The 24,609-nt window shown below is 45.1% G+C and overlaps 1 protein-coding gene across 1 annotated transcript in view; it reads right to left on the reverse strand.

Moving 5' to 3' along the window:
* The window catches only part of NFE2 (nuclear factor, erythroid 2), a 57,319-nt gene extending 33,356 nt beyond the window's left edge, over positions 1-23,963 (reverse strand). Inside the window, exon 1 of the mRNA XM_073613629.1 lies at positions 23,404-23,963. The gene's annotated coding sequence lies outside the window, so the exon portion shown is untranslated. The remainder of the gene's footprint in view (positions 1-23,403) is intronic.
* Positions 23,964-24,609: the final 646 nt, after the last annotated feature.

Raw genomic sequence — 24,609 nt, forward strand, 5'->3', positions numbered from 1 at the left:
CCAAACATGCCCCCACTTTTTTGGTCGCCTGACTGGGGATCAGGCTTCCAATCTTTTTATTTATTAATTTCTGGATGATGGTACAAGTTTACTTTTGTCATTATGATTTCTACTTATGGAGGCCTCTCGCTTAGTCGTATACATTGGGTGGATAACACACCTGGCACCATGTCGAGTGGGATGTTTGGGTGAGCCATTTGAGTGGACATGGCCATTTGCCTTCCACCTCACGGACCCAGGCTGTCCCACCCCTCATTTTTAATTTACCCCCATTGACACATATGGTCTGTGTTCTCTGGGGGTTGGGCCTCTTACTACTGAATTTATTCTCTCATATTATTATTGTCTATTATTAATTAGCCCCGTTGCAACCCTCCGAGACAGATTCCCATCAGTTTGGCCAGGCATTATTACCTTGGCTACCCGCCCTTTTATTCACATGTTCCTACCCGATCATGTGGCTTGCCTGTGGCCTTTCTTAACGTTTATGCATTTTTATGCAGTTAGGTCCCATGGGTTTATGTCCCGGGGGGGGCGATTGCACCGGTTCTTTAGGGTATCTTCAATCCCTAATTCACCTATTCAGGTTTTCTATCTTAAGTGTAATTTTATTTATCCTTTTGTCTATGTTTCAATACACTTTCTAACAGTCGTTTTATCCTTTCGTTGCACTGCGACCCTCTGCTTCCCCTCCTCTTGTTCCCAGCTGGGGCGCCGGTGCGGGCCCCTCCCCCTGTGTTCTCCCGCGGCGGCCTGGTGAGGTCCCTGGTGGAGGGGTTGGTCTCGCTCGCGGGACCGCCCCCTCCTCTTGCACCTATCCTGGCGGGGACTTGTTCCTACGGCCGTAGGGTGGTTGCGCATGCGCGCGCACGCGGCTCTGTCGCGCGCGCGCTCTGTGTGGGACCTCTGACCCTGTGACGTAATGCGCCGGCGCCTCGGCGTGCGGCGCTGCGTCGCAGGGTAGGGGGCTATAAGTGACGGGCTTTACCTGTCTGTTTGACGGTCTGGTTTTTGGTCCCCGGGTCCTTGTATGCTAGCCAACCATTGGTAAGTTTGAGGGGATTACCTAATGTATCTTTTCATGTAAGTCCCGCAATTCAGGGCACCAGCATGGGTTATCTTACATACCGTGCTTTTCTTTTAGATTCTCCAAGCTTGGGTGGACATGTGTTCGCCCGCCACTTGCAGTCTCTACCCCCCTCAGTTACCTCATCGTGGCTCCACTCCTGGCATAACGCCTCCCCGGGAACCCTCCTATGTTTTTATCAGCATCAGGTATCCTTATGCCCATTCTCACCTCACAATTTACACGGCCACATCCCTTCCCTCCTTGCCCCTCCTTTCCCCCTTCCCCCCCCCCCCCCCGTTTTTTCCTTCCTCCTTCCCTTTTTTCCCCCCTTCCTCCCCTCCTCTTTCCTCATTCCCCTTTTTCTATCCCGTTTCCACCCTTCCCCCCCCTCCCCCCCTCTCCCCCTTCTCTCCTCCCTCCCCGTTCCCCCTCTGGTCCTTCACCCTTTCCCCTCCCATTCCATCTCCTTCCTCTACCCAATTCTTATCTTACACCACACTACACTCTTCACTTAACAACTATACCTATCCTTGATTTTCACCATAATATATTTTTTTCACTCTTTACACACTGCCATTTATTCTCTCACTCTCCACATCCTCACTTTTCACCTTCCCCGTATTTTTATCACCAATTTCATTATTCTCACCATATGTTTCACCTATCCCGTGTGTGGCAATCTAGTTTACCTTATTATGACATATATTATTTTCTCTATCCCCGTCATTTTCTAGCCCCCCCAGGTCGCCGTGGGAGATCACCCCATGGTGGTGGGGTTGTGCGCCTGGGCTCGGTTGGGACATGGGTAAGCAGACTCGTCCCCTTTCTCCCCATGTATTGTATATTATCTTTGTTTATTTTGATGCTGTAATATAAACTTTAATTGCAATGTTCTTGTCTTTTGGTCAATTTCATTATATGTTTTCTTATCTGTTAGGCTCAGACTGTTTAGTCAGAATCAACTATCCTCAGATTCCCTCCTGATGAAGCGGTTGTCCGCGAAACTAGTCGAGGAATATGATATCTGAGATCTCGTGCTGTACTGTATACCAATGATCCCATTGTTGACATACTTGTACTTATATTAAGTTTTTATTGCATCAATCTTGATTTGTCCTTTGCATCAATAAATCAATTATCAATTTTATTATTATTATTGTTTTATGCCTTAATGTGTTACCAACATTTACTGTACCGCAATAGTCCAAACATGCCCCCACTTTTTTGGTCGCCTGACTGGGGATCAGGCTTCCAATCTTTTTATTTATTAATTTCTGGATGATGGTACAAGTTTACTTTTGTCATTATGATTTCTACTTATGGAGGCCTCTCGCTTAGTCGTATACATTGGGTGGATAACACACCTGGCACCATGTCGAGTGGGATGTTTGGGTGAGCCATTTGAGTGGACATGGCCATTTGCCTTCCACCTCACGGACCCAGGCTGTCCCACCCCTCATTTTTAATTTACCCCCATTGACACATATGGTCTGTGTTCTCTGGGGGTTGGGCCTCTTACTACTGAATTTATTCTCTCATATTATTATTGTCTATTATTAATTAGCCCCGTTGCAACCCTCCGAGACAGATTCCCATCAGTTTGGCCAGGCATTATTACCTTGGCTACCCGCCCTTTTATTCACATGTTCCTACCCGATCATGTGGCTTGCCTGTGGCCTTTCTTAACGTTTATGCATTTTTATGCAGTTAGGTCCCATGGGTTTATGTCTCGGGGGGGGCGATTGCACCGGTTCTTTAGGGTATCTTCAATCCCTAATTCACCTATTCAGGTTTTCTATCTTAAGTGTAATTTTATTTATCCTTTTGTCTATGTTTCAATACACTTTCTAACAGTCGTTTTATCCTTTCGTTGCACTGCGACCCTCTGCTTCCCCTCCTCTTGTTCCCAGCTGGGGCGCCGGTGCGGGCCCCTCCCCCTGTGTTCTCCCGCGGCGGCCTGGTGAGGTCCCTGGTGGAGGGGTTGGTCTCGCTCGCGGGACCGCCCCCTCCTCTTGCACCTATCCTGGCGGGGACTTGTTCCTACGGCCGTAGGGTGGTTGCGCATGCGCGCGCGCGCGGCTCTGTCGCGCGCGCGCTCTGTGTGGGACCTCTGACCCTGTGACGTAATGCGCCGGCGTCTCGGCGTGCGGCGCTGCGTCGCAGGGTAGGGGGCTATAAGTGACGGGCTTTACCTGTCTGTTTGACGGTCTGGTTTTTGGTCCCCGGGTCCTTGTATGCTAGCCAACCATTGGTAAGTTTGAGGGGATTACCTAATGTATCTTTTCATGTAAGTCCCGCAATTCAGGGCACCAGCATGGGTTATCTTACATACCGTGCTTTTCTTTTAGATTCTCCAAGCTTGGGTGGACATGTGTTCGCCCGCCACTTGCAGTCTCTACCCCCCTCAGTTACCTCATCGTGGCTCCACTCCTGGCATAACGCCTCCCCCGGGAACCCTCCTATGTTTTTATCAGCATCAGGTATCCTTATGCCCATTCTCACCTCACAATTTACACGGCCACATCCCTTCCCTCCTTGCCCCTCCTTTCCCCCTTCCCCCCCCCCCCCCGTTTTTTCCTTCCTCCTTCCCTTTTTTCCCCCCTTCCTCCCCTCCTCTTTCCTCATTCCCCTTTTTCTATCCCGTTTCCACCCTTCCCCCCCCTCCCCCCCTCTCCCCCTTCTCTCCTCCCTCCCCGTTCCCCCTCTGGTCCTTCACCCTTTCCCCTCCCATTCCATCTCCTTCCTCTACCCAATTCTTATCTTACACCACACTACACTCTTCACTTAACAACTATACCTATCCTTGATTTTCACCATAATATAATTTTTTTCACTCTTTACACACTGCCATTTATTCTCTCACTCTCCACATCCTCACTTTTCACCTTCCCCGTATTTTTATCACCAATTTCATTATTCTCACCATATGTTTTACCTATCCCGTGTGTGGCAATCTAGTTTACCTTATTATGACATATATTATTTTCTCTATCCCCGTCATTTTCTAGCCCCCCCAGGTCGCCGTGGGAGATCACCCCATGGTGGTGGGGTTGTGCGCCTGGGCTCGGTTGGGACATGGGTAAGCAGACTCGTCCCCTTTCTCCCCATGTATTGTATATTATCTTTGTTTATTTTGATGCTGTAATATAAACTTTAATTGCAATGTTCTTGTCTTTTGGTCAATTTCATTATATGTTTTCTTATCTGTTAGGCTCAGACTGTTTAGTCAGAATCAACTATCCTCAGATTCCCTCCTGATGAAGCGGTTGTCCGCGAAACTAGTCGAGGAATATGATATCTGAGATCTCGTGCTGTACTGTATACCAATGATCCCATTGTTGACATACTTGTACTTATATTAAGTTTTTATTGCATCAATCTTGATTTGTCCTTTGCATCAATAAATCAATTATCAATTTTATTATTATTATTGTTTTATGCCTTAATGTGTTACCAACATTTACTGTACCGCAATAGTCCAAACATGCCCCCACTTTTTTGGTCGCCTGACTGGGGATCAGGCTTCCAATCTTTTTATTTATTAATTTCTGGATGATGGTACAAGTTTACTTTTGTCATTATGATTTCTACTTATGGAGGCCTCTCGCTTAGTCGTATACATTGGGTGGATAACACACCTGGCACCATGTCGAGTGGGATGTTTGGGTGAGCCATTTGAGTGGACATGGCCATTTGCCTTCCACCTCACGGACCCAGGCTGTCCCACCCCTCATTTTTAATTTACCCCCATTGACACATATGGTCTGTGTTCTCTGGGGGTTGGGCCTCTTACTACTGAATTTATTCTCTCATATTATTATTGTCTATTATTAATTAGCCCCGTTGCAACCCTCCGAGACAGATTCCCATCAGTTTGGCCAGGCATTATTACCTTGGCTACCCGCCCTTTTATTCACATGTTCCTACCCGATCATGTGGCTTGCCTGTGGCCTTTCTTAACGTTTATGCATTTTTATGCAGTTAGGTCCCATGGGTTTATGTCCCGGGGGGGGCGATTGCACCGGTTCTTTAGGGTATCTTCAATCCCTAATTCACCTATTCAGGTTTTCTATCTTAAGTGTAATTTTATTTATCCTTTTGTCTATGTTTCAATACACTTTCTAACAGTCGTTTTATCCTTTCGTTGCACTGCGACCCTCTGCTTCCCCTCCTCTTGTTCCCAGCTGGGGCGCCGGTGCGGGCCCCTCCCCCTGTGTTCTCCCGCGGCGGCCTGGTGAGGTCCCTGGTGGAGGGGTTGGTCTCGCTCGCGGGACCGCCCCCTCCTCTTGCACCTATCCTGGCGGGGACTTGTTCCTACGGCCGTAGGGTGGTTGCGCATGCGCGCGCGCGCGGCTCTGTCGCGCGCGCGCTCTGTGTGGGACCTCTGACCCTGTGACGTAATGCGCCGGCGTCTCGGCGTGCGGCGCTGCGTCGCAGGGTAGGGGGCTATAAGTGACGGGCTTTACCTGTCTGTTTGACGGTCTGGTTTTTGGTCCCCGGGTCCTTGTATGCTAGCCAACCATTGGTAAGTTTGAGGGGATTACCTAATGTATCTTTTCATGTAAGTCCCGCAATTCAGGGCACCAGCATGGGTTATCTTACATACCGTGCTTTTCTTTTAGATTCTCCAAGCTTGGGTGGACATGTGTTCGCCCGCCACTTGCAGTCTCTACCCCCCTCAGTTACCTCATCGTGGCTCCACTCCTGGCATAACGCCTCCCCCGGGAACCCTCCTATGTTTTTATCAGCATCAGGTATCCTTATGCCCATTCTCACCTCACAATTTACACGGCCACATCCCTTCCCTCCTTGCCCCTCCTTTCCCCCTTCCCCCCCCCCCGTTTTTTCCTTCCTCCTTCCCTTTTTTCCCCCCTTCCTCCCCTCCTCTTTCCTCATTCCCCTTTTTCTATCCCGTTTCCACCCTTCCCCCCCCTCCCCCCCTCTCCCCCTTCTCTCCTCCCTCCCCGTTCCCCCTCTGGTCCTTCACCCTTTCCCCTCCCATTCCATCTCCTTCCTCTACCCAATTCTTATCTTACACCACACTACACTCTTCACTTAACAACTATACCTATCCTTGATTTTCACCATAATATATTTTTTTCACTCTTTACACACTGCCATTTATTCTCTCACTCTCCACATCCTCACTTTTCACCTTCCCCGTATTTTTATCACCAATTTCATTATTCTCACCATATGTTTCACCTATCCCGTGTGTGGCAATCTAGTTTACCTTATTATGACATATATTATTTTCTCTATCCCCGTCATTTTCTAGCCCCCCCAGGTCGCCGTGGGAGATCACCCCATGGTGGTGGGGTTGTGCGCCTGGGCTCGGTTGGGACATGGGTAAGCAGACTCGTCCCCTTTCTCCCCATGTATTGTATATTATCTTTGTTTATTTTGATGCTGTAATATAAACTTTAATTGCAATGTTCTTGTCTTTTGGTCAATTTCATTATATGTTTTCTTATCTGTTAGGCTCAGACTGTTTAGTCAGAATCAACTATCCTCAGATTCCCTCCTGATGAAGCGGTTGTCCGCGAAACTAGTCGAGGAATATGATATCTGAGATCTCGTGCTGTACTGTATACCAATGATCCCATTGTTGACATACTTGTACTTATATTAAGTTTTTATTGCATCAATCTTGATTTGTCCTTTGCATCAATAAATCAATTATCAATTTTATTATTATTATTGTTTTATGCCTTAATGTGTTACCAACATTTACTGTACCGCAATAGTCCAAACATGCCCCCACTTTTTTGGTCGCCTGACTGGGGATCAGGCTTCCAATCTTTTTATTTATTAATTTCTGGATGATGGTACAAGTTTACTTTTGTCATTATGATTTCTACTTATGGAGGCCTCTCGCTTAGTCGTATACATTGGGTGGATAACACACCTGGCACCATGTCGAGTGGGATGTTTGGGTGAGCCATTTGAGTGGACATGGCCATTTGCCTTCCACCTCACGGACCCAGGCTGTCCCACCCCTCATTTTTAATTTACCCCCATTGACACATATGGTCTGTGTTCTCTGGGGGTTGGGCCTCTTACTACTGAATTTATTCTCTCATATTATTATTGTCTATTATTAATTAGCCCCGTTGCAACCCTCCGAGACAGATTCCCATCAGTTTGGCCAGGCATTATTACCTTGGCTACCCGCCCTTTTATTCACATGTTCCTACCCGATCATGTGGCTTGCCTGTGGCCTTTCTTAACGTTTATGCATTTTTATGCAGTTAGGTCCCATGGGTTTATGTCCCGGGGGGGGCGATTGCACCGGTTCTTTAGGGTATCTTCAATCCCTAATTCACCTATTCAGGTTTTCTATCTTAAGTGTAATTTTATTTATCCTTTTGTCTATGTTTCAATACACTTTCTAACAGTCGTTTTATCCTTTCGTTGCACTGCGACCCTCTGCTTCCCCTCCTCTTGTTCCCAGCTGGGGCGCCGGTGCGGGCCCCTCCCCCTGTGTTCTCCCGCGGCGGCCTGGTGAGGTCCCTGGTGGAGGGGTTGGTCTCGCTCGCGGGACCGCCCCCTCCTCTTGCACCTATCCTGGCGGGGACTTGTTCCTACGGCCGTAGGGTGGTTGCGCATGCGCGCGCGCGCGGCTCTGTCGCGCGCGCGCTCTGTGTGGGACCTCTGACCCTGTGACGTAATGCGCCGGCGTCTCGGCGTGCGGCGCTGCGTCGCAGGGTAGGGGGCTATAAGTGACGGGCTTTACCTGTCTGTTTGACGGTCTGGTTTTTGGTCCCCGGGTCCTTGTATGCTAGCCAACCATTGGTAAGTTTGAGGGGATTACCTAATGTATCTTTTCATGTAAGTCCCGCAATTCAGGGCACCAGCATGGGTTATCTTACATACCGTGCTTTTCTTTTAGATTCTCCAAGCTTGGGTGGACATGTGTTCGCCCGCCACTTGCAGTCTCTACCCCCCTCAGTTACCTCATCGTGGCTCCACTCCTGGCATAACGCCTCCCCCGGGAACCCTCCTATGTTTTTATCAGCATCAGGTATCCTTATGCCCATTCTCACCTCACAATTTACACGGCCACATCCCTTCCCTCCTTGCCCCTCCTTTCCCCCTCCCCCCCCCCCCCCCCCGTTTTTTCCTTCCTCCTTCCCTTTTTTCCCCCCTTCCTCCCCTCCTCTTTCCTCATTCCCCTTTTTCTATCCCGTTTCCACCCTCCCCCCCCCTCCCCCCCTCTCCCCCTTCTCTCCTCCCTCCCCGTTCCCGCTCTGGTCCTTCACCCTTTCCCCTCCCATTCCATCTCCTTCCTCTACCCAATTCTTATCTTACACCACACTACACTCTTCACTTAACAACTATACCTATCCTTGATTTTCACCATAATATAATTTTTTTCACTCTTTACACACTGCCATTTATTCTCTCACTCTCCACATCCTCACTTTTCACCTTCCCCGTATTTTTATCACCAATTTCATTATTCTCACCATATGTTTCACCTATCCCGTGTGTGGCAATCTAGTTTACCTTATTATGACATATATTATTTTCTCTATCCCCGTCATTTTCTAGCCCCCCCAGGTCGCCGTGGGAGATCACCCCATGGTGGTGGGGTTGTGCGCCTGGGCTCGGTTGGGACATGGGTAAGCAGACTCGTCCCCTTTCTCCCCATGTATTGTATATTATCTTTGTTTATTTTGATGCTGTAATATAAACTTTAATTGCAATGTTCTTGTCTTTTGGTCAATTTCATTATATGTTTTCTTATCTGTTAGGCTCAGACTGTTTAGTCAGAATCAACTATCCTCAGATTCCCTCCTGATGAAGCGGTTGTCCGCGAAACTAGTCGAGGAATATGATATCTGAGATCTCGTGCTGTACTGTATACCAATGATCCCATTGTTGACATACTTGTACTTATATTAAGTTTTTATTGCATCAATCTTGATTTGTCCTTTGCATCAATAAATCAATTATCAATTTTATTATTATTATTGTTTTATGCCTTAATGTGTTACCAACATTTACTGTACCGCAATAGTCCAAACATGCCCCCACTTTTTTGGTCGCCTGACTGGGGATCAGGCTTCCAATCTTTTTATTTATTCACAGGGGGCCTTGTATTTATTCATAAAATACAAAGCTTCCTGTGTATGGCTGAGCAGTAATGAAAATGATAATAGTTAATGAAAAACAGTGCAAAATGTATAGAGCAAAAATGATAACAGCAGCTGAACACTCCAGGTCAATTTACAACGCCCCAGATGAATAAAGTGCAAAATAGTGAAGCGCTATTAGGAAAAGATTCCAAACAAAGTGAGGATGTGCCCTTAAGAGAATGGACTCCATGCCAAAATGTGTAACCTCCACCATAGACACTCTTAGCCTCTCATTTCAACAGCAGGACCCCTGAATTAACAAAGGGTCACATAGGCTTTCCTATAGCTCCCAACTGTCCCTGATTTCGAGGGACTATCCCTGATTTGGATGTCCCTCTTTCCTCCTCATATGTCCCTCATTTTGGTCTGATTTATATAGTTGTATATAAAATGCACTTTTTATCTTTCAGAAAGTGTTTCCCAGTGCTAAACCTTTCATCCAGTTTCTAAATTGCTGCCTTTGTACATTCAAAAAACCAATATAAAGGAATAGTAGTGGTAAAAAAAGCACTTGTGGCTTTAACTAATCATTTTTCTTGTATAATTTGCCTTTAAGGAGGTGTGGCAGGGGGTGTGTCCTATGCCTACATACTTTTGCTAATAGGTGTCCCACGTTCCGTTCCCAGCTCAAAAAGTTGAGGTATATATACACGAGCTATCAGAATAGCTTGTATACCCACGGCCATCTCCTTGTGATTTTATGTACAAGCGCTCGTATGCTGGCACTTAGTGGAAGTGCCTGTTTTGTAAGTGTATTTCTGTTATCTTTATTAGCAGCAGTGGCAAAACTACCAGGGTTGCAGCAGTCGCACCTGCGACTGGGCCCTGGCGTTCTGCCACTGTGGGGGGGGGGCAACACCTGGCATCTCCCCTTGCACCCCTGGCTGTCAGTTTAGTATGCAGTGGGGGGAGGTGGGAGGGGGCAATCGGTAGCTCTATGGTGGCCGCGGGATCTCCCTGGGGCTAGTAGTTCTCTTCCCGAGTGTATACAGTGGAGAGGGGAGGGGCCTCTGACCCGGTCATGTATCAGTTTCACTCTTCAGTGTACAAGTGAGTCTTTGCTTGTACACTCTTGCTGATACATGACCGGGTCAGAGGCCCCTCCCCTCTCCTCTGTATACATTTGGGAAGAGAACTACTAGCCCCAGGGAGATCCCGCCGCACGCGAGCACCATAGAGCTGCCGATCACTGCCTCCCACCTCCCCCCAGGTGGGAGGTGCAGAGATGTTCTGGGGGTTGGAGGTGCACAGACAGTGGAGACCAGCCAGGTACATGGGGACATTGATGTAAGAGGGAGGGGGGCTCTCTGGGGACCCTGATGTAATGAGGGGGGCTCTGGGGACCGTGATGTAGGAGGGAGGCCCTCTGTGGACCCTGATGTAAGAGAGGGGGACTCTCTGGGGACCCTGATGTAAGGAGGGGATCTCTGGGGACCCTGATGTAAGAGGGGGGCTCTCTGGGGACCCTGATGTAAGGGGGGGCTCTCTGGGGACCCTGATGTAAGAGGGGGGCTCTCTGGGGACCCTGATGTAAGAGAGGGGGACTCTCTGGGGACCCTGATGTAAGAGGGGGGCTCTCTGGGGACCCTGATGTAAGAGGGGGTGCTCTCTGGGGACCCTGATGTAAGAGGGGGTGCTCTCTGGAGACCCTGATGTAATGAGGGGGCTCTGGGGACCCTGATGTAAGGGGGGACTCTCTATTTTATATTTATATATATATATATATATATATATATATATATATATATATATATATATACCTGCCCAAGCGTATGACTTTCTTTACTTTGCTGCTATGAGCTCTAGCCCCAGATCTTTTGCAGACCTAGCAATGCCCCTGGTGGGGGCCCATCATGGTTTCTTGCTCCGGGGCCTTGAAGATTCTAGTTACACCTCTGATTAGCAGATTTATGCTTGTTAGCACAGAGCACTATATGTCCTTTGTTTATTTCCCTATGCCGGGATATTGGTGACCACCTACATACAAGCCATTCTGATGGGATTTCTGTGTGTGAACAAGTCCGGCTGTATTGGGTGACTAACACTAGGAGGGCTTCTGAGACTGCACTCATGGATATATACCCATTATGAGCAGTAATGAACCTGACTCAAGTTTGTTCCAGGAACAGAGTGGAAAGTTGCTGTACTACTGCTGGAACACAGCTCTGTATACTCTATGCTGCTGATGCTACATACAGTTTGTACAGTGGGTGCAAGTGTTAGTGAAGGAAATAGTTTGGACCATCTTAGTCCAAACAAACTATTTGAAGTTAAATCACATCTGGATTTAAAGTATGTAAACCCTAAAAATTGCCTTCTCTTATTTTTTTTTCATTTTGGTCTGTTAAAAATAACATTGATATTGATTTACTATACTGCGATTAAATATAAATTTAACATAGATGTGTTCCTTCCAGAAACCAAGGGAGCTTGCAAGCTACTGTACACTCTTCCTGCTCTGCTGTAAAATCTCAAGCAGTAATATCAGACCTGCCCAGTTCTTCCCTTGGACTACAGACCACCCCCTATATTATGGTGATGAGGAGAGAGAGGTGTAACAATACTACACCTTCATATATTTAGTATGGTGAGTTGAAGTTGTCACCTTAGGACAGCTTAGGTCAGAAACTTTTACTGGCAGGATCATCAGGTGAGATTATAGTTGAACTAAGCTCTCTCAATCAATATTAAAATAGAAGTATGGAATTAGAAAATAATAAAAAATCATACTTACATGGATGGCTGCAGCACCGTTCCCAGCTGCAGCTATCCCCCGCCACCTCTAAGACCATGAACTTGAGCGATTAAACACCACTGATTGCTCAGCTCTTGGTTTTCTGCTCTGCCCCTCCAGTGCTCACTGGAGCTCTGAGCTGTGGAGGGGGTGAGAGTGGCTGGCTCAGGCTCTCAGCAGTTCTCTAAGAGGCTGAACCAGATGCTGGTCCAGGTTTCTGGGTGGATCCAGACCATATGGTTGGGATTGTTTCAGAGACTGGACTGGGTCTGTGATTTCAGCCAACAGTGGGCTAGCCTGCTGTCGGCTGAAAACAGGTCACAGGAGTGTCGAATGAACTGCACTCCTGTGATCCATAGGAGAAGTACAGACAAAATAGCATTGGCTATACTTCTCTTTTTACTGTATTTAATCATTATGCTGCTAGCATTAGTGTATAGCTAGGAAGGTATAATATGTTTATTTTCTTCAGTCGCTTCCTGGTTTCTGGATTGGGCTAAAATTATGTCATACATCCCAGGAGTCTTCAAGGGCATTTTATTTCTTTCACCCAAAAAGGGGAGGAAGGGCTTTAAAGAGTTCCTCTTTAACCACTTCAGCCCCGGAGGATTTGGCTGCTCAATGACCAGGCCATTTTATGTGATATGGCACTGCGTCGCTTTAACTGACAATTGCGCGGACGTGCGATGCTGTACCCAAACAAAATTGACGTCCTTTTTTTTTTCCACAAATAGAGCTTTCTTTTGGTGGTAATTGATCATGTCTGCATTTTTTAAATTTTTTTACGCTGTAAACAAAAAAAGAGTGACAATTTTGAAAAAAAACTACAATATTTTGTACTTTTTGCTATAATAAATACCTCCAATTTAAAAAAAAAAAAAGATATTTTTTTCTCAGTTTAGGCCGATATGTATTCTTCTACATATTTTTGGTAATAAAAATCGCAATAAGCGTATATTGATTGGTTTGCTCAAAAGTTATGACACATTTTTGGGACCATTGACAATTATACAGCAATCATTGCTATAAAAATGCACTGATTACTCTGAAATGTCACTGCAGGGAAGGGGTTAACACTAGGGGGCGATCAAGGGGTTAACTGTGTTCCCTTGTGTGTGTTCTAACTGTAGGGGGAGGGGACTGACTAGAGGAGATGGCAGATCGTTGTTCCTAGCTAGTAGTAGGAACACACGATCTGTCTCTCCTCACAGAACAGGGATTTGTGTGTTTACACACACACGTCTCTGTTCTGGCTCTCGTGCCAACGATTGTGCGTGGCCGGCGGACATTGCGACTGCCATCCAGGCGCATCAGAACCTCCGCAGTGCGGTGGCGCGCGCGCGCCTGCTATCCCCTCTTAAAGGGCCAACGCACAGCTACGACGGTTCGCGGGAACGTGCCGACCTGCCAGAGTATAATGACGGCGGCTGGTTGGCAAGCGGTTAAAGAAAACGAATACAGCCACCACATCTAAAGACTGGTAAATTGCATTAATACATTATATTTTTAATATAATACATTATATTTTTTAAGGGGTTTAGATATACTTTAAAGCGTTTAATTTTTACATTGTTACATTGGTCTAGCTTGGACTAATGTAAGTATACATATCACATACCTGAGCGATTCCTGTGAAAGCTGCAATTCACTTTAGTAGTTGCCATTGCTACAGTGAAAGAAGTCTTCCAGGTCCAGTGCTGAAAAAGGTGTTCTCTAATTGGACAAGGTGGAGATCCTTTCCACCTTGCCCAATCAGAGAATGCCTTGTATTAATAGAAAAAAAATACAAGGCATTCTGTGCATGGTGCTGAGTGAGCAATCCCTTGTGGTTATTATGCAGAAGGGCAGCTTCTTGGCACTGAACCCGGAAGACTGCTGCTATCACTGTAATGGCGGCTACTACTACAATGATTTGCAACTTTCACAGGAATTGCTCAAGTATGAAATGAGCGTACTTATATTGGTACAAGGTGAATCAATGCAACTATGCAATAAAATTCATACCCAGTTTTACCTGGAACTGGTATTTTATATTGGGACATTTGGTGGTGTTTGATATTTAAAGTGTTACTATTCCCACAACAGTAAAATCAGTCTTTGTATGTACAGTAGTAAAGCATGCTTGTTATACTCACTGCAGAATCTAAATGGTTAATCCTCTGCATTGTGTAAAAAGGCTGCCTGATCCTGTCTTCTCTGATCCTTCCCTTCTTCGACTGTCCCTAATACATCTCCTGATAGAACAGAGCCTTTGGAGTCAATCTGCGCATGCTCAGTTTGGTGTGTATTGCTAGGGAGTACATTTGATCAGCACAGGGCCAATCAGCATTGTCCAGACAGGGGGTCAGGGGTCCTGCAGCCTCATAGGACAGTAAGAGTAGAATGAAAACCCCTCCCACAAGCTTTAACCAGACACTGATAAACATCACAAGACTGCTATAAAGTGTCAATGAGAAAAGGTATTTAGCAGTTTATATTTACTAAAATAATTGCATTTCCATGTTCTGTGTACTGTGTGAGACCAGATAAAGTGAATGCAGGGTCCTGGGTTTAGTAACACTTTAAGTGCAAATACTAATGTATTTAGTAACATAATCTAAACAACGAAGAAATCAGTTTTTAGCAGTCAAGTTATTTTATATTGCTAAAGTTGGATTTCCTATTGGCTTCTATGAGTTACCGCACAACACTGTTTCATTTATTAACTACGCACAAAAGCCTAAACAGATGTGCCCAGTAGTGGCAATGCAGGTTTTTCAGTTATTGCATAACTGGCTCAGAACATTGTGACACAGAGGACTTGGCTAATGATAATGTATTTGTACACTTTCTTAAGAAAAGGAAATTATAGCTGCGTGTGTGTGTGTGTGTGTGTCTGTGTGTGTGTGTGTGTGTGTGTGTGTGTGTCTGTGTGTGTTTGGGGGTGCTTATAGCTACCTAGTGCACTAGGATACAAATAGGAAATGTACAGTAAGTCTTCTTAGCAATTTTTTTTGTATATGTGTTATAAATCCACTTAGTGTTATTATACATTTTATCAACATATAATTAATTCAAAAAATAATTTATATACTTTGAAATTATCTTTTACATGGGGCAGCCGGTTTGACTTATCCCACTGCTGATGAAAAAGCATATGTACACAGCAGTAAGGATTGGTGACCAAACACTTGGACTGCTTAGGCTGGAAGTTATGAAAGACACTATTTTTTTACTCGAAATAATGTGACTTGGCAATGAAATAATGTGACTTGGCAATGAAATAATGTGACTTGGCAATGTAAACACATGCCCTATTGATTTGTATTAAATGCAAACTTTAATGATGGCTTCATTTTCATTTCTATAGATGATAAATAAATGTATCCCACGATTCAATGACATAATACAAAAATATGTATGACATGCTCTAAGGATATTCAAGGAAACCTGTAGTGAAGGAAAAGCAGAGGCAACAATTGTGGGACTTCTTCTGAAGATATCAGTTGTTGGAAAGTTGATAACTGCAGACTCCAGCAAAGTGTGGGTTCATTTAAGGATGGACACATCATTCTTGCTGAAGCATCCATCTACAGTATGACCATTTTGGATGCTGGTAGGCGAATTGGCTCCTGTCTAAATTGGCCCTAGTATGTATATATGTGAGCTAGGGACCTTAGACTGTAAGCTCCTTGAGGGCAGAGACTGATGTTAATGTACAATATAGATGTGTAAAGCTCTGCGTAAATTGACGGCGCTATATACAGTGCTTTGAAAAAAAGCATTTATACTCCTTGAAATTTTCCACATGTTGTTCATGTTACAACCAAAAATGTAAATGGATTTTATTGGGATTTTATGTGATAGACCAACACAAAGTGACACATAATTATGAAGTGGAAGGAAAATGATAAATGTTTTTCAAATTTTATTACAAATAAATATCTGAAAAGTGTGGTGTGCCAGCCCCCTTTAGTCTGATAAATCTAATGGAACCAATTGCCTTCGGAAGTCTTCTAATTAGTAAATAGTCCACCTGTGTGTAATTTAATCTCAGTATAAATACAGCTGTTCTGTGAAGTTTGTTAGAGATGAATGAACAAACAGCATCATGAAGGCCAAGGAACACACCAGACAAGTCGGGGATAAAAAAATATCCCAAGCTTTGAACATCTCACGGAGTCCATCATCTGAAAACAGAAAGAGTATGGCACAAAAGCAAACCTACCAAGACATGGCCGTCCACCAAAACTGACAGGCCGGGCAAGGAGAGCATTAATCAGAGAAGCAGCCAAGAGGCCCATGGTAACTCTGAAGGAGCTGCAGAGATCCACAGCTCAGATTGGAGAATCTGTCCATGGAACAACTATTAGTGCTAATTAACTAGTCGTGCACTCCACAAATCTGGCCTTTATGGAGAAGTGGTAAGAAGAAAGGAATTGTTGAAAGAAAGCCTTTTGCAGTTTGCGAGAAGCCATGTGGGGTACACAGCAAACATGTGGAAGAAGGTGCTCTGGTCAGACAAGACCAAAATTTAACTTTTTGGCCTAAAAGCAAAACACTATGTGTGGCGGAAAACTAACACTGCACATCACCCTGAACACACCATCCCCACCGTGAAACATGGTGGTGGCATGTTGTGGGGATGCCTTTCTTCAGCAGGGACAGGGAAGCTGGTCAGAGTTGATGGGCAGATGGATGGAGCCAAATACAGGGGAATCTTAGAAGAAAACCTGTTAGAGTCTGCAAAAGACTTGAGACTGAGGCAGAGGTTCACCTTCCAGCATGACAATGACCCTAAACATACAGCCAGAGCTACAATGAAGTGGTTTAGATCAAAGCATATTTATGTGTTAGAATGGCCCAGTCAAAGTCCAGACCTAAATCAAATTGAGAATCTGTGGCAAGACTTGAAAATTGCTGTTCACAGACACTCTCCATCCAATCCGACAGAGTTATTTTGCAAAGAAGAACGGGCAAAAAGTTCACTCTCTAGATGTGCAAAGCTGGTAGAGACATACCCAAAAAGACTTGCAGCTGTAATTGCAGCGAAAGGTGGTTCTACAAAGTATTGACTCAGGGGGGCTGAATACAAATGCACACCACACTTTTCACATATTTATTTAAAAAAATTTGAAAACCATTTATCATTTTCCTTCCACTTCACAATTATGTGCCACTTTGTGTTGGTCTATCACATAAAAGTCCCAATAAAATACGTTTACGTTTTTGGTTGTAACATGACAAAATGTGGAAAATTTCAAGGGGTATGAATACTTTTTCAAGGCACTGTAAGTACCTGTAATAAATAAATAATATGTTCTATTGCCTCTGTGGTTGCTGTCTAACACTTTCCTCATCAGAAGTTGGGGCACAGACAGGGCCGCCATCATGGGGGGACAGCCCATACACATGTACGGGGCCCGGCCCTCTGGAGGGGCCCGTCACCGGCTGCCCCCAGTGGCCGGCAGCACTAGCAGCATGCCACTCCGGCCCGGAGAACATAGCTCAGGGGAAGACCTACAGGGAGCACGGAGAACATAGCTCAGGGGGGACCTACAGCTTCCTTTGCTTGGCTGACAGGTGGGCAGGGAATCGGTTGTCACGTGACCAGTGGGAACGAGCGCGGCACACTCAAACTGAAGCCAGAGCCAAACGGAGTGGAGCGGGTAATGTGTACACAGGGAATGGACAGCAATCATTCACTGACTGATTCTGAGTTTAGTTGGTTGATGGCACGTTTGCAGTGAAGAAGAAAGGGGGTTTGCGGGAGCTTTTGTGGATGGGCTGCCTGCCCAGTGAATGAAGGTACTTGCTGCTGCATAATTCCTATAATGCTGAGCAGACATTCCTGCAGACTGGGGTTATGGGGATGCTGAGGGGCTACATGTGTGGATGTGGTCCTCTTGTGCTGCCAGCCTGTCTATGACTGTCTCTTTGCTCTGTTGGGCCATCTCTTTTCTGGATAGGGGCTGTCTCTTTGCTGCATGGGGACTGTCTTTTTGCTCTATTGGGCCATCTCTTTGCTGGATGGGGGCTGTCTGTTTGCTGCATGGGATGCTGAATGGGGACTGTCTCTTTGCTGCATGGGTATTGTCTCTTTGCTCTATTGGGCGATCTCTTTGTTGGATGGAGGCTGTCTCTTTGCTACATGGGACGCTGAATGGGGACTGTCTCTTTGCTGCATGGGGACTGTTTCTTTGCTGCATGGGGATGTCTCTTTGCTGAATGGGGGCTGTCTCTTTGCTGCATGGGGACTGTTTCTTTGCTGCATGGGGATGTCTCTTTGCTGAATGGGGACTGTCTCTTTGCTGCATGGGGACTGTCTCTTTGCTGCATGGGGACTGTCTCTTTACTGCATGGGGACGTCTCCTTGCTAGATGGGGCTATCTCTTTGCTAGATGGGGCTGTCTCTGCTGGATTGGGGCTATTTCTTTGCTGGATGTGGGTCGTCTCTTTGCTGGATTATATAGGAATGTCTCTTTGCTGAATATATGGGGATGTCTCTGCTGGATTAGGCCATCTTTTAGGTGGCTTGGAATGAAATGTGCATGTGAAGAAAGGAGTGGAGGGAATGAAGTTGGTATGTAAAGGACGGTAGGATGAAAATTGTACCCCGCCCCCTCCTTTACATGCCCACTGCATGTAAAGGAAGGAGAGGTACAATAGGCATGTACAGGAAAGTGTGTGTATGGGGGGGGGGGGGGGTACAATTTTCACCCTACCTTCCTTTACATACCCATTTCATTCCACCCACTCCTTCCTTCACATGGCCATTTCATCCCCCCCAGTGGAATGGTACAGTACATATGAGTATGTACAGTATATATGAGTGTATAGTTATGTTCCTTATAAATTAACCACTTCAATACAGGACACTTTCACCCCCTTCCTGCCCAGGCCAAATTTCAGCTTTCAGCGCTGTCACACTTTAAATTACAATTGCGCGGTCATGCAACACTGTAGTCATATGACATTGTTATAATTTTTTTGACACAAATAGAGCTTTCTTTTAGCGGTATGTAATCACCACTGGGTTATTATTCCTTGCTAATAATACAATAAAGACCGAATATTTTTAAAAATAAAAAATGTGTTTTTCTTAGTTTTTGTTATAAAATTTTGCAAATAAATAATCTTTCTTCAAAAATTTAGGCTAAACTGTATACCACTGCATTTCTTTGGTGAAAATAACCCAAATCAGTGTATATTATGGGTGCATTTGGTGGGATGGCCAGTGGGCGGGTCCTGGGGAATGTTGGTGGTCAGGCCCCAGGGGCCCAGGCCTGCAGCTGTGTAAGGGGCCCCAACATTTCTGAAGGCTGCCCTGGGCACAGAACTGATACTGCCTTACTAAACTTGCAGTGAATTCAATTTGTTTCAAACACAGCACAGGTTTACTCCTAGTGCTAGTATGCATTATGCCTGTCTGTGCTTTATTCCAAAGATTTATTTTTTCATATGAAGGTCACAGATGTTATTTAAGTAAATGAAAGAATTATTGTTACACATTACAATTAAGAACTATTTCCAGGAACCAGAGGTACACCTAGTAACACTGTTAGCAATGGAAATGTAAGAGACTGGTCACAAACATTAACTTGTTAATTAGTACTTTTAACGAGGCTGCTAAGTGACCAACAAAGCAAGCCACTTTATTTCAGGGGCATTGGTGCAGGCTTGCTCCTGAGCCGGTGTCTTGCCGATAAAGTTCCCCCGGCGGACAAGGACCCCCCTGTACTGCGCAGGACGAATGACTAGGAGCCGCCGAAAATAGCTGAAGCTCAAAAACTTCAATCAGCTGTACACGGCGCCTGCGCCCTGGGTCCAGGTTCAAGCCCCATCATCCAAGTGGACCTAGAGGGAGCATAAAAAAGTGCAGAGCGCAGCGAGGCCGTGCCCGCGAGGGGCCCTCTTACAGGCACCGTGTACAGCTGATTTCTATTCTATTTGGCTTTGGCTATTTCCGCCGGCTCCTACTGCGCAAGCGCTGCGCCTGCGCAGTAGAGGGGGGTCCTTATCCGCTGAGGGGAACTTTCTCGGCAGAACACCAGCTTTCTGTGTCCATAGACACACAGACCTCTGCTCAGCCCAGTACCCTGCTTCCTCCTCACTGGTTGTAATTGACAGCAGCAGGAGCTAATGACTCACGCTGTTGTTTTTGAGCCAATGAGGCGGGATAGAGCTGATAGAGCAGCTGCTCTTGTGTACATTGCTGGATCAAGATCGAGCTCGGGTAAAGTATAAGGGGGGGAGAATGCCTTTAGAACCACTTTAAATGTGATTGCTGAATTTGTTTTCTTTTTTGGCTTTTTTTTCTTTTTCACCTTGGGTGATCTGGCCAGTAAGTCTGTTTTTTTCAACTTTCTTTAACAGACCAAGCTGACCAAATAATTACAGGGATGCTTACAATGATCAGCTTTTTTAAATTTATGTAAAACCTTTAGCCCAACAGTAAAAAAAAACGGTTTCTGTAACTGCCCAAAAATATTGCTGGAGCTTGGCTTTAATTTGTTGGTCACTTTTGTAAAGTCCTTCTAAATCTCCTAGTCCATTTAACATCACCTTCTCCAGACAATGTAGTTATCCAAGGGTGTCTCCATTGCCCCTCTATCCAGAGTGGAGACACCGCAAGGCTGTGTTCTCACTTATGCAATGCCAGACATTGCATGGGATTCGCACCGCATTGCTGTGCACATCACATGTAATGTCTATGCGATACGAATTTAACCATGCAATTTGTATGGTTTAAATCACATTGCATTTGCACCAAAATGGGGCAGGACCCTTTTTTTTGTCCGCACTGGAATTGGATCGCATGGGTGTTCTGACCCAATGCGATCGGATTCCATCCAATTTCACAGTTCGCACTGCGTTCTGTTAAGAAATTTAGGGGTGTCATTAACGTTTTATTGACACCCATAAAGGTTCAAAGAGAGCAGTGTGCACTGCCTGTGATTCAGATGTGATCATAGGCGTGTGCACAGGGTGTGCCAGGTGTGTTTGGGCACACCCTAATCACACTGTGTGGTGCAGATTGCCCCTGTTTAAACCCCTGACATTTCACCAAAGCCCCCTAATGGGGCTCCTTAAAAAAATTGTACAAAATAATACCACTTTAGAAAATAATAAAAATAAAATTATACAAATAAAAACTGACACTATCCACTGCCATACTGACTTCAATCTCTGCCCTACTGGCACTATCCACTGCTCTACTGACACCATCAGTACTGTATATATACACATGCATACACACATACTGTATGTGTTTGAGCTTTGAGGTGCACACCCTAATGCAATAGGCTCTGCACACCTATGGATGTGATGCGGGAACCTGCACAGGAATCGCTGTGGTTCCCGCATCGCACCAGTGTGAACCTAGCCTAAAACCTTGTACACGCCACTAGCTGGGTTGAACGAAAAAAAAAAAAAACAGACAGCTCAGGTCGGAGCCGCTGTACTAACAATCTGATGTTAATACAGCGATCTTCTCTGCTGTTCTATTGTGTTCTGATAGGGCAGGGATATGCAATTAGCGGACCTCCAGCTGTTGCAAAACTACAAGTCCCATCATGCCTCTCCCTCTGGGTGTCATGCTTGTGGCTGTCAGTCTTGCTATGCCTCATGGGACTTGTAGTTCTGCAACATCTGGAGGTCCGCTAATTGCATATCCCTGTGATAGGGGGACAGCCCCACTTCCAGAACACTCTAGGCAGCGCTCTCAGCCATTAGCTGACAGCACTGATCAGGAGCTGGTCGGCAGACCTTATTCGATCATGACCCTTCGATAGAAGCCAGCCCGGCTGCCATACACATGGCCGAATGTCGGACAGTTTTTATTGAACCGCCCAATGCCGCCCGACATTCGCCCCGTGTGTACTAGGCTTAAAGGGGTTGTAAAGGTATAAATTTTTTCACCTTAATGCATTCTATGCATTAAGGTGAAAAAACTTTTGATAATACCGCCGCCCCCAGCCCCCCCGTTTTACTTACCTGACACCTCGAAACTCGGCCGCTCGTCCCCGACCTCCATTCAGCCGATCAGCCTGGTCGCTGATTGGCTATAGTGGATGGATTGAAAGCAGCGCAGCCATTGGCTCGCGCTGCTGTCAATCACATCCAATGACGCGGCGCGCCGGGGGCGGGGCCGAGTGATACAGCGAGCGGCTATAGCCGCCGGCTGTATCACGGGAGTGCGCCCGCAATAACTAACCACCATGCGAGGGAGCTCGCATTAAGGTGGTTAATTATTGCGGGGAGGAGCTGAGACAGCCACCGAGGGACCCCAGAAGACCAGGTTCGGGGCCACTCTGTGCAGAACGAGCTGCACAGTGAAGGTAAGTATAACATGTTTGTTATTTTTAAAGAAAAAAAAAATTACCTTTACAACCCCTTTAAGACAGGGAGTGCGTTACTGGCCAGATCACCAAGTAAGAATAAAGGAAAAAAGCAATAAATAAATAAATAAATAAAAACGAATGCAACCACCACATATGAGTATTGGTAAGCTGCAATATAATAAATTTTTTTTTTTTTGGGTTTAGACATGCTTTAAGCTTGGATTTCCAGTTAGACTAAATTAAGCATCTTGCCATACTAGTCTGCGTAATTTAAAATCCCCACAGAAATCCCCACAGACAGGAGATAATCCTCACAAGATCTGTCTGATTTTAGCCAGATAGCGGTAAGATCATATCTATGGGTACTAGAAGACACTTCCAATTGAGGAAACAAACAATCATCATGGTTGTATTGTTTGGTCACCCGCTACTGTTTCCTTATAGGAAACCTGCCATGAAATTACTATGTAGGCTGTCAAAATGCTGATCCCTCCTGAATATACTAGTTGCCTAAGATGTTATGCTGAAACTTTGGCTTTAATATTGTCACTGACCTGAAACAAAAATTGAGCTAAAATGCTTGATTTACTAACAGCAATTAAGGATTTTCACTTTGCAACTTTACATCTGCTCATTGAATGAGGTGAAGCTCTGCGGAGTTCTGTCATCCAGTTGTGTTTAAGAAATTTTTTTTAATATTTTTTTTAAATTTCCTTGCACACGATTGGGTATTCCTAGCAAACTGGATCATCACATTCACCTAGCTAAGTAAAAATTCCATTGCAAAGAAAACAGCTTATTTGCCTTTAGTAAACTAATCCCAAATAATTCTTAATTAACTCTTAATTTAATCTATTGCTAAAATAATCCAAGTCTTTGACTAAGAAGTAGTAGACAGAAGTAGTACACAGGCAGGCAGCAGCTAGCGTTTTCATACAGCCACCAGGAATGGCAATCCACAGGTATAAATGTACTTTAACTAAGGCTGTGGTTCTGTCCAAACTCTCTCCTCCATGTACATTAACATGAACACATGGAGGTTCCAAGCCATTAAGACAATTGCTCAGTGGTCAGAATATCCAACTCCCATCTCATGGGTACAGCTAGCTTTAAAGTTGTTTCATAGAATTATCTTACCTAGGTGCTGCAATGGTCAATTCCAAATTGACAGAATCCAGACGTATTCACACTGAAGTGTATCCTTCTTTGTAGGTAGAGGCACAGGATGATCAGCTGTCTTGGTTAAATACTGCTTACAAACTGTAATGGGTTTCCTTTGTAGAATTGCCATGTATAATTGTTACCTTGTTAATGTAAAATGCAATGTTCATGCTCTGCATCTCCTCTTCTTATTCTAGTTTTCTTAAAATGATTTATCTTTTTTGACTTCGTATCAGACTTTCATTCTTCTGTGTTTTGATCCCTTTTTGTATTTACGATTACGTTCTTATTCTTTTCTTCTTAAAAAAATTGCCTTTTTTTACTGTGCATCAGTTTTTCTTTCCGTTCATCCAGATATGTCAAATTTATAGTTCAGTATCCATAGCTTTCCCCTCCATTGGTCAATTCTCTCCTTACCTTTCTGTACCCATCATGACAAAATTAGGGACATGTCAGTACAAGTGTTGCTTGCACATAGTTCTATATCAGCTATTGCTAGTTGTATTAGGATGTAAAACCACAAACTTGAGACAGGGGCATCCTCTCCCCTCCCTTAGTTCTCCCCACCCTCCTGATCACAGTTCCCTCCTCCATAGGCACTGAGGTCCATGAGTAAAGATTAGGGACAGTTGTTTAAGCGAGATAAAAATGAACACATTACATGTTAGTGTGCGTTTCAGAATCAGTACAGAAAAGTTTCAAAGTTGTAGATATATTTCAGCTGCTAATACTGCTATAGTATTTAAAGGAAAGCAAAGTCTACCATCTAATTATTTATTTTGTTTTACTCTTAGTTATAAAAAGGAAATGTACATTAGTCAGTAAAATAATTTACTATTTGAGGGGTATGACATTGCAGTTGAACATACACACCTATAACTCCTGCAAAACTGCTTCTCTAAACATATTTGTGTATGGGTCAGTCAATGTCTGCACTTGGAGATGACTGCTGCTTCAGAGTTTTTTACTACTTTCCTCCACCAATCATCTTTCAGGGAAGGTTTATGTGCTTGCCTCCTACTTAGAGGACCTAAGGCACTTTTGTGCTGGTTTACTGCGGCGGAACAATGTGCTCATCCCCAATCAGGTGCAGGAGCTTTTTTCAGCAGGAACTAGGGGGAACTCAGTTCCACCACCTCTGGCTCAGGTCTTCTGCTCCCTGCTCACCACTATCACTTGGTA

The sequence above is a fragment of the Aquarana catesbeiana genome, linkage group LG02 (genome assembly GCF_042186555.1).
Source record: "Aquarana catesbeiana isolate 2022-GZ linkage group LG02, ASM4218655v1, whole genome shotgun sequence".
Classification (NCBI taxonomy): Eukaryota; Metazoa; Chordata; class Amphibia; order Anura; family Ranidae; genus Aquarana; species Aquarana catesbeiana.